This window comes from Columba livia, chromosome 2 (assembly GCF_036013475.1).
Source record: "Columba livia isolate bColLiv1 breed racing homer chromosome 2, bColLiv1.pat.W.v2, whole genome shotgun sequence".
NCBI lineage: Eukaryota > Metazoa > Chordata > Aves > Columbiformes > Columbidae > Columba > Columba livia.
In genome coordinates this window covers 54602110-54613248 of record NC_088603.1, presented here as the reverse complement: position 1 = coordinate 54613248, position 11139 = coordinate 54602110, and the positions used below count along the sequence as shown (strand labels likewise).

At 41.9% G+C, this 11139-nt stretch overlaps 1 protein-coding gene across 2 annotated transcripts in view; it reads left to right on the top strand.

The window, feature by feature from the left end:
• Positions 1 to 96: 96 nt before the first annotated feature.
• RALA (RAS like proto-oncogene A) overlaps positions 97 to 11139 on the top strand; it is a 29864-nt gene continuing 18821 nt past the window's right edge. The window contains exon 1 of one of the 2 annotated variants that reach the window (XM_065052005.1): positions 97 to 251. The gene's annotated coding sequence lies outside the window, so the exon portion shown is untranslated. Of the gene's footprint in view, positions 252 to 9851; positions 9933 to 11139 lie in introns of those variants that run through there. The other variant, XM_065052006.1, reaches the window with a different exon arrangement.

Below are 11139 nucleotides of genomic sequence, written 5' to 3'. Positions count from 1 at the left end.
CTGACTCCTCTCGCGCGGCGTAAGGGGCGGGGCGGGGCTGCGCGCGGTGACGCTCCTGCCTCTGCGGCGGACGCCGGCGCGACGCAGCCCCCCCCACCCCCTCCCTCCAGGCCCCGCCCTCCGCCGCGGGCCGCGCGCGCCGCCGGCTCTGCGAGCGGGGGCGGCGCCAGGCGGCACCAGGGTCTCCCCGCCCGCCCCGCCCTCCACACTCGCTCGTCCGGCGGGCAGCGGAGCTCGCCCGGCCGCCGCAGGTGAGCCGGGGGCAGCGCGGGGAGGACGGGCCGCGCCGCGGGTCGGGGGCAGCCGCCTGGCGACTCGCCACAGGGGCTGCGGAGTAGGAGAGCATAGGGACCCCGCCCGCCCGCCCGCCCGCCCTCCCTCCCCAGGGGAGGGGGAGCGACCGGGCAGGGGCTCCCGGCGGCTCAGTGCCCGCCACTGTCCCCCACGCCCGGGGGTCGGTATTGGGGCGCGGCTGCTGCCCTGCCGGCCCTGGCCGGCGGTTTCTGCCGGCCGGCCGCACCTTGAGGTGTGGGGAGAGGCGGGCGCGGACGCGGGCGTGGCCCGGAGCCTCCCGTGGGGGCCCGGTGACCGGCACCCGTTGCTCCCTGAAGGTTACGGGCGTGCACCTTGGGGGCCTCCCGCCCCAGGCCTGCCGCTGCCCGCCCGGGCGGTGAGGGGAGCCGGGAGGGGATGTCGGGGCGACGGAGCCCCCGGGGTGTGGGTGCGGCCGGGTCTGGCCGCCTCCTGTTGCCACGGGAGCGGCGGCGGCGTGAGGCAGGTGCGGCGTCCCCGCCGCGGCCGCGTCCTGAGGGCGCAGCGTGACCGCGGCCAACGCCCGCACCTGCGGAGGGCGGAGCGCGGCAGCGCCTTCGCCCCGAACAAAGGGGCCGCGCCTCGGGCCGGCGGGGGAAGGAGCCGGAGCTCTCGTCCCCGGGCCGGGATGGACGGAGCGGCAGCTGCGGCGCCGGCTCCTGCCGTGGCGGCGTGTCAGCGGCGGGTGCTTGTGTGTGCGTGTGCTGCAGTTCGAGGACGAGTGAAGAGCAGCGTTTCTTTAACGTTTAATTGCAGCTCGCTTTCGTGTGCAGTTCTTTTCTTGTAGTAGTACGCGTTAAAAGGCGTTGCTGCTAACTATAGCTTGTGTTTGCCTGCAACAAAAGGAAAAGAAGTGCAAAGTATGGCTATTAAGTAAAAGAGCCTTTGAGCGCTCATATATTTGATTAGGTAAATAATTTGGTATTTACTTTTGGTTTTCTTTTAAATGGAAGCTAATAGCTTCAGCTCCTTCCCCTTATTGAGTCTCTTTCAAAATGAAGATATTAAGTGGGTCGTATGTATCCCAAGAGTCACCTGGAGGGACAATTTTATGTATGATGCGTGTGTCTGCTTTTTGACATCACTGGACCATCCTGGCAGAAAGAATGCCATTTTTTTTTTTTTCAGACTCAAAGTGACGCTAATGTTTTGTTTCAAGCTTGCATTTCCAGTTCTCATTGGAAAGAGACTTTGCATTCTGCAGTGCAAACCAATACACTTCCACAAGTGGAAGCAAGATGTGCCACTGCTGGCATTTTAGTATCTGGTGACAGGTTATGGAGCAGTCTGCACAAAAAAGCTGTCAGTTGTTCTTTGTCTTTTCCCGTGAAAGCTAAACTGAAAAGTGAGCAGCTCCTTGGAGAAGAGCTGCATGGGCTGGGAGAAGATATTGACATTCTATTAGCTGTCAGTACAACTAAGAGTGATTGTACCTGGATCCTTAATTAAAAGTCCTTTTATTTTCAGCCAGTTTATTCATCTAACAGCATGTGCCTAAACATTTAAATCTTAAGAAACTGTGAGCGTTCTTAGTAGAATGAAGAACGACTATGTGATGTGTAGATCTCTGACATAATTTCAAACCCTTTAGTCTGTGCTTGTGAGACAGCTTGTCAAACATTTTTTGTGGAAGCCTCCAAATGGTAGGAGTTATAGGTATTGCCAGTGCTAGTGATGTTTACCCTTTTTTCCTTTTCTGTAAAAATGGGAGAATGTGACATACTGTTGTACTAAAAGATTTTAAAAAAGCATTCAGTCTACTGCATGAGAGGTCAACTGAGGGGTTAAAGAAGCTGTGATACTAAATAGCTAATATACTCCTTTACTACTGGAAATTCCTTGATCTCAGTCTTCACTTTGTCATGTTCTTCTGAATTTGAAGAAGGGAAAAAATATAGCCATTTTAAGGTGGAGTCAGTATTTTGAGTTGCATGCACTTTGATAATGTTGAAATAATGTGATTTTTTTTTTTTTAGGACCTTGAAGAGAGGATCTTTAGCCATGAAAGAGAAAGCTAGAATGTCCACCAGCTGTGCATTTACTATTATCTGTGTCACCTGTGGGCATGTACTCTACATAAATAACCCACAGAAATACTAGGCTATTTGGGAGAAAAAGGAGTTAGGGAGGGAGACAGGGAGAGATGTGGCTGTGAGGATAAGGCAGTGCTGTCTGAAAGCAATCAAGGAAGAACGTGAGACTGTTAAATGAGTGTGTTGGAGACCCTGAAGTGGTCCATGTGTCTTCTGTATTCAGACTGACTTCCATAAAAACAGTTGTGTTCTTAACCTCAGTCAAGTCATGCACTGATGTCCTTGCATTTACTTTTTCTAAGGGATTACCATGAAACAGGGATCTTGCATCTGAGATGAGCTTTTACTCTTGTTAAATTTCAAGTACATCTGACTTGGAAGAAGATAATTGCTGAGGCAAAGGGTGTTGCTGTCTTGGAAACTGATGTATGGCAGTCTCTGGTATCGAAAACTAGTGAGATACAGTGTCTCGTTACGTAAAAAGTTGTTTAGGCAACTGCTTTTCGGCTAATTGCCAACGACACTATTTTCCCTGCAGTTTCACAAATGAAGAAATAATTTTATGAGAAAAATCTTGGAACTTTATGATTAGATTTGTTTGTTTTGCCAACCCAGAAAGTGCTATAGGATATGGTAGTCCTGAAAATGAGTTGCTGATCATATCCCTGGTATGCTTTGTACAGGGAACTCCCACCCTCTTGAGAGTGCTTACAGCCAGCTTCTAGTAAACTTCTAATGGCTCCAAGCTATTGAAATTATTTTGCATCTCAATTGAAATCTATTTTAAGTGAACCAGGTAATTTGGTAGGCTAGTGACAGCATTCTTGTGAACATATCATTGACTTTTATGAGAACATAACAAGATGGATGGATGATGGCAGAGTGGTGGACGTGGTCTACCTTGACTTCAGTAAGGCATTTGCCAGAGTCCAGCACAGGGCAACTAAGATGATGAAGGGAGTGGAGCATCTCCCTTATGAGGAAAGGCTGAGGGTGCTGCATCTCTTTAGTTTGGAGAAGAGGAGACTGAGGGGTGACCTCATTAATGTTTACAAAGTATGTGAAGACTGAGTGTCGTGAGGATGGACCCAGGCTCTTCTCAGTGACAACCAACGATAGGACAAGGGGTAATGGGTACAAACTGGAACACAAGAGGTGCCACTTAAATTTTAGAAGAAACTTCTTCTCAGTAAGGGTAACAGAACACTGAACAGGCTGCCCAGGGAGGTTGTGGAGTCTTCTTTTCTGGAGACATTCAAAACCTGCCTGGACACATTCCTGTGTCACCTCATCTAGGTGTTCCTGCTCCAGCAGGGGCATTGGACTAGATGATCTTTCGAGGTCCCTTCCAATCCCTAACACTCTGTGATTCTGCGCACATCACACATGCAATTATGGGACAACTGTTTTAAGTCTCCTTCCTACCTTATGAAGAATTGATGTGAGGAACTAAGGAGATAGAACAGTTGATATAATTTCTCTGCCTCCACTGAATGTTCTGCAAAATGTTTTACATTTTATAAATTACTAAGTAGGGAAGAAATGGTTTTATGTTATTAGTCTGTTGTCGTACTTAAAATTGGCTCTTGGGGTGGTTGTAAAATGTTATTGGTAAGTCTTACTGTCTGCAGAGTCTGAAATTATTTCTAGTCTTTGTGTGTGTAAAAAACTTAGCGTCACTTTAAATATAGCAATTGTGCCTTACAGGCAGACCAGGGAGTTATTAAATCCTGTTTTGCTTCTCATTGTGTTTTCTTAACTACTGTGAGTCAGAGCAAGCACCTACCAACCAAGGATTTGTTAGTGGGCACAGCTGCTTGTCAAATCTCTTTGGTAGATGTGTAACCCACAGCCAGCAGGTTAGGCTTATATTGCTGAGTCTTAGGAGCTCTACGCAGCAGCAGAAAAATCTGAAATTCCTACAGAAAAAACAGTGCGGTATTTAGGAGTGAGAGCAAGCTGGAAAGAAAAGTAGTATAAGCTAAGTAGCACTGCCTTAGAATGACCCAATGTGAGAATTGATTGCCTTTGTCTAGAGGGTGGCTTAGTCTTTACTACTAATGTTTTGTTTAGGATTAGTTTTGACTGTCAAAATTTACAGAACCCTTTGGGCAACACTGAAGTGTCCAAGCTGTGTGTCAAGGGGAAAAATGGAGAAAGAGGTGTGTTGGAGAGGTTAGACAACATAAAGGGGGGAGATGTAATGAAAAAGACAGTTACTATAGAGAATTCAAAATAAGCTATCAGTTTATAATGCTAATATGGAGAGGAGCCAAGAATGCAAAGAAGGTAGCACAAACAGATATAAAGAGAGTTGGTTGCATAGTAACTCTGCAATTGTTACTTTAGTGGAATTGCTGATGCTTTTTTTTGTGATATAGGCTCCTTAGTTCAGGCAATTACAGTATACTTTGTATTCCTACCAGAACAATTCATTAATGTATTTTTCTCTGTAACAGTAAGTTTACTACATCATTTGATGCAAGTGTGTGGGAATGCCTGGTGCAGTGGCCCACAAGATTTCATTTTAAAGGTGACATGTAAATACATTGTATGACCAAACAAGTGTTTCTGTTAATTATGGAAAATGTGATTTTGCACAGGAGCTTGGCACCTGTGCTTAGTAGGTGGGTAGCAGGGATCAGCCATGCAGTCACACCTTGGTACCTGTTTCATTTTACTCCCTAAAATGCCAACTTAATACTCCGCTGTACTACTGTTAGGCTTGATCTTTAACTCCAGTCCTTGTCTCCAGCAGGCTGAGAATGCTTATGTGTAACACCCACATGTAGGCAGGCAGAAATGTTTCTATCAACATTAAACAGGGTGCTGTAATCAGGGACATCTTCCAGACATGAAACTTCTGTGAGGAATGTTAAAGGCCAGCTGTGTATGGTGTAGTCCTTCTCTTTGCCAGTACTCCCGTTGAAGCCCATTAGACAGTGCCGAGTTAAGCTCATCTGTCATTTCAGGGCTGTCCCAGTGTTGTCCTGTTGATATAGCTGTGCAATTTCCTGGAAGGGCTTTTAGTATGGAAGTAGTTAATTCCAGCAGCACTTTGCCCAGTGGGATTTATTTCAGACCTCAAACTAAAATAAGTCATACAGACAGAAGAACTGTGTTATTGTGACAGACTTCTGCAGAATTGCTGTATCAGTCCCAAAACCCACCCTTGACTGGTGAGGTCAAGCCATGGAAGATGTTTGAGTAGGTGAATGTAAAGACTCTACTCAAAGCAAGGCTGATAGAAGCTCATTCTTAAAGTAAGCACAAACAGTGAATTAAAGTGGTGATTGTGTGGAAGAGCTATTTTGGAATAACACCACAACATTATAAAGTTTTTACACACTTAACCACCTTAATTAATTCCACCTTCTAGTGTAACATGCAAATAAAGCTTCATTCCAGCCCTCAGAACTCTTATATTTTAAGAAATAACACTTTAAATCACATCCTCTTAACAACTAATTTCTGTAAGGTCAAAATTTGTGTTCAACAGCATCCAAATTAAGAGTTCATTGCAATGCTTCAGTGACTGGTAGAGTATGGCTGTGACTGATAGCTTAGTACACCTTATTGCAACTTGAATTCTCTGGCTTCTTATACACTTATATTTTTGAAGTTGTCACTGATTTGAAAACAAATATGGAATTTGTTTTACGTTTATATAGGTCACATTGGAAAGTCAATGATGCAGCAATATTTTGTATGATTGAGATTTTTTGAAAGTGTCATTTTGCTTCATGCTCCAGGTTGTGTATTTTTGTCTGCTGCTGATCTGCCATGATGGTTTTGAGATTCCAGCTCATTCATATGCACGGGAAGTAATAAAATGGGAAAACTTAACATAGACAGAAAACACTGCCCTCTGGACTCCTCTATACAGTCCAGTATTGTCATTGGGAATTTGAAGATCAGATGCATTAGGCTAAATATCAAAGTGCTTTCTGTTAAGCAAGTTCACCTTCTACAATGTTATTAAAATGGTTAGTGTTGCAAGGCACAAAAGATGGCTACATGTAACTTTCATAATGAAATTCAGTGTGGTCCACAAATTTTTGGCATACCCTAGTGGGAAGATAACCACTGTAACTTGAGGTGCATAAAATGCTAGTACTTGTTTGTTTTTCCCTGTTTAATGAAGACTTAAGAACAATAATGAAAAATTAAGACTGATGAAGAACAATAAGGTGGCTGCTAGTCTGAAATACTAATTTGGTTTGCATCAGCACTTACTTTAGTGTATAGTGTAACATAAAGGACTGGTTTTAGAGCAATTAATTAAAAAATACAGGTGCATTTGTTTAAGAAATATTAAAAAGGCTGAAGTTTACCAAGTGGTTTTTCCAGGTGCAGCGCTCTCTCTGGGAAGAATTTGTGTATCAGGTGTGGTTGTGTAATGCCAGTTCAGCAGGAGCTGTTGCTGCCTTTTAGACTTAGAAGAGTTAAATTCTAAATCGTAATCCAAGCTGTGTCCAAGTCCTCTTTCTTAGATCTTGTTTTGATAATACTTGGATCTTAAGTCATGATCTTAGCTCTTTACCCTTCTACTGTGAGGGGAAAATACTTTGAACCAATATATATGGCTCATTGTCAAAGTCTGTGTTCTTTGTTAAGGAATCCCATTGCAGGCATTGCCAACTGGGGTTTCCTGTGTTTAGAGCTAGGGAGGTTATAATCTGTAGATTGATGGTGTTCTTCCAGAGGCCAGCAGCTGGTCCACAAAATATTTTAGGAAAGCCTGTATGCATACTCCCATGCAATTGGTTCCCTGTCAACCATTAACTTTAGGCATGTGGTTATAGTTTTACTGACAGGCTTGCAATTACAATGGCACTTAAAAGAAACATTTTATAGGGCAGCTTCTCACCAAAATGCTAGAATTTCTCAGCTCCTCTTTGCCCAAGGACCAAAGAGTAAGATATGAAATGTTTGGGTTTAGAATAATTAAAAGACATTAGAAGGTCCTGTTTTTTATTTTGAGAAACTTCATTACTGTCCTGTCTCTTAACATTTTTCATTGGATCTTATTGGGAAATTCGGTATTTTTAGGTAACTTGGTTTGGCACATGTTGAATGTTTCTAGTAGAAGAGTGTATGTTTTTAGTAAAATTAAATGGAGGTTAACCTATATGTGTTAAATTTTCTGTCTTGCAAAGGTTGAGCTTTGTAGCTCTTGCAGTCAAAACAGACAGAGGAATGAAGTAATCTAACAAAAGCATTCTTCTCTGCCAGACATGCAAGTTAGAAATGGGACCATGTGTATAACATGCATAGTTTGAGTTTCTTCAGCCTGGATTATTTTGAAGAGCCCTGCAAAAGCAAATTAGTTCTAGTGGTCTTAAGTAGTGAAGAAAACCATCTATTGCTTGAGAAGCAAAATTTTATATTGTAATCTTTCTAATAGGTGTTACTACAGTTTTAGAAGTTAAGACCTTTTTATAGATATGGGTAAAAAAAAGATTCTGGGAGGAGAAACTGAAACAGAAAGATCTTATAGCCAAATAGTAGGTGATGGGTTTGTGTGTTGTTGATTTTTGTTTTATTTGTTTTGGGTTTTTTTTTAAATATGAACCGTGAAATATAATATGATAGAATACTGAAATGGTCATAACTAAGCCAGTCAGGATGGCATAGTTATTCTTGGATTTCCAGTAGTTTGAAGGAGTGATTTTTCTGATTCTGTGATTCTGTGACTATCTGTGAACAATTTGAATGGTTTTTAACAAAACCAAGTTTTTCAGACTTATGCAGGACTCAGACTGTGTGTGTGTGTTAAGGAAAAAAGAAAAAAGCCCTCAAGGAAAAAAAAAGATGTAAAATAAGCTTCTGACTCTGTGGAGAACTGAAGCTATTAGAAGTACTGCAGCTGAATTGAAAGCATGCAAGTGATCAGCTGGAAATAAAATTTTTCTTAAGTCACTAATACTGAAGGTTTTGTAGGCCAGAGGAAATCCTATATTACACCATGCAACACTGGAAAGTTATTAGGTCACTTCTCACTGGAATTTAAAAATTTGTGTGTACAGAAAGCAATACAGCTTATACTGGTAGTGTTTAGCATTGCACCATGTATAGAACTAAATCAGTTAAGTGTTGATAAAAATATCAGGTTTCACTGTAGACAGACTTATATAGTAGTTCTTTGCAGTGGGGTACTGACCTTTAAAATAAACTGGATTTGGTCTGTGACCACCACTGGAATGCCTTTGGCTTTTGCATTGTGTCTGGCCATAGGAAAGGAGATGCATGAGACTCATCTACTGATGTGCAATAGTATACAGTCCTCAAAGGGTCCCTTTTCCAAGACTCATTGCCTTTGGAATGTGATTACAAAACTATTTTTAGGATGTTTATCAGAAGTTTTTGATAGCTGCTTTGTGTGGTTACACATATAGTCTAAAATGAACATACTTGTTTCTGTTTTCAGAAATTGATCCATGGTTTTCACATTTATTGCTGTACAAAGAACTTTTTTAGATAGCTTGTTCTGTTGAAACTACAGACTTACGTTCTTACAAGTCATTTAACAGTTCTGCGGTGTTCTGAATTACCATATGAACAATAAGAGCTATAAGAATTCAAATAGGAATTAAAACCAATTTTTAAAAGTTACTGCTTTACAGTTTGAGAAAATTTAAGTCGCAAATGTCTTCTGTGGTACTGCAAGACAAGTCTGATCAGTATTTTAAGCAGGGCAAGATTAAAACCACCTTGCACTGGAACTTAATGTGGAAATTAATAAATTGACCTGAATATTAATAATTTCATACTAAGTTCATGAACTGAATGCCATCTGGTTTTTGCCACTACATGTTTTATGACCATAATGTGTGAAATAGCCATGAAACACTACCATGTGTCATATGACTGGCAAGCATATATTGAACTAAAAGACAATTAATTGCCTGGTTGGGTTTTTTAGATCTACTGAATTGACTCTACCGATATTTCAAGTCATAAATCTAATAGTTTTAGAATAAACAACGTCTAAAAATGGGGAGGGATCAGAGTAAACTGTTTCAACGTCATGAATGCTGTATTACCATGCACCATCAGGTCTATAACCACTTGTGTCCTTGAGTCACCTACTCAAAAGGTTAATGACTAGTCTTTGTGTATTTGCAAACCAGTCTCATTCAGTGAGTCATGCATATGAAATCATCTTCCCCTGAATTTAAAAAAAAAAAAAAAAAAAAAAAAAAAAATAAATTGGGAGGAACAATTTGCACTGCATAAAATGTAAACAGGAGGAGAAGTTACCAGAACAAAATACGGCTACAAAAGTAATGCTCTTACAATAATACTACAAAAGAGTGCTTACACAATTGTAATTGGGTGGTAAAACAGATGGCAGAGTCATAAAACAAATGAAGTAACTTACTTTGCCAAGTCAGATTTCACTAATGAAATTTATTTGCTACAGCTGGGTGATTCCTTAGAGGAATAAAAGGAATTTTTTGAAATGTAAAATCCAACACGCTCCTATTTTATTAGGTTCCATTTGGCTGGTGTATTGATGCCGTCTGCCTGTGGGGAGAGAGAATGCCTGCCTGTATTTGTGAAGAGGAGGCGGAGAATTTGGTGGTACCTGCTGCTTGATGTTTAGTACTGTGTGTTATACCGTTTGTGCTGCGACCTTTGAAATAAATGTGCTTGCACCTGATGAAGCACTTGTTCCCTGCATCCTTCATGACAAGAGGCCTATTAATAAAATGTGACGGATAGTGTGTTTTGGTGTTCCTATTTTACTTTTGTTGAAACTTCAGCTGGGCAGTGACCACGCAGAAGAAGGCAGTGCCTGCCTCCAAAAGGCTTTATTTGAAAGCTTAAAACTTTCCCTATGTCAAGAATTCCATAGAAATGCTATTGAAACAAGGCTTCTGTGTTCATTCTGTCGGTACTAATACCTTGAAAGAATTTAAGGGTGTTCATGTGAGTTTTCACCATAATACTATATGACTGGCTGATGAGGCAGAATAAGTTGTTTTGAGCAGATAAACTCCCTGAGCTATATCAGCATCAGAACTTGTCTCACTGTGAAGTGAAACGCCTCCAACACAACAAGGCTGCTTCTACCAGCCAGAACCCTGACCTATAGAAAGGGTGTGGATAGCATCCCTTCTCTAGATTCCCTAAGAGTGTTGAGTGCAGCCTGCCATGAGCATAGTGGAAGCTTGTTCTTGCTTTGCAGATGCCGTTTGTTTCTAGATTTCTCTGTCACAGGTCAACTTTATTGCCTATGGAGCAGTGAAACTATTTGGGTGGAGTTTTGATGTGTGGATCGTAAGTCATCCTTTCTGGCTGTAAAAATGACCATATGGATATTTGCTTTTTGTAGAAAATACACATCTGACATTCTGAACTTCAAAGTAAAGGAAGAGTATCAAGTTGTTAACAATTAAGGACATACTCTGCTAGAGGAAACCTGATTTATGGACTTGTTCTGACAAACCCAATTTTTTCAAATATGTCTTTTGGAAGCCTTCTTCAGACTTTGTTTAAAGAATTTACTTTGTCAAGTCAAAATGCTTACATTTAAATCTTCCTTAGATTTCTTTAGTGAATGTTGAAGTGTAAGTGTACAGGGCAAAAAGGACACAGTGATGTTGTTGAGATTTCTTTTGAACTATTGTTGAAAAAAGCAAGCTGGGCTTATGACACCGAATATGCTGTAAGCAACTTTTTGCAGGCAGAGCTCTTGAACTGCTTTTGGAAGTGAACTGCTGAGGCCCATGCTGCAAGCTCTGGCATAGTGCCTTCAAGGGAACTCCATTTTCGTTGCTTTCCAGAA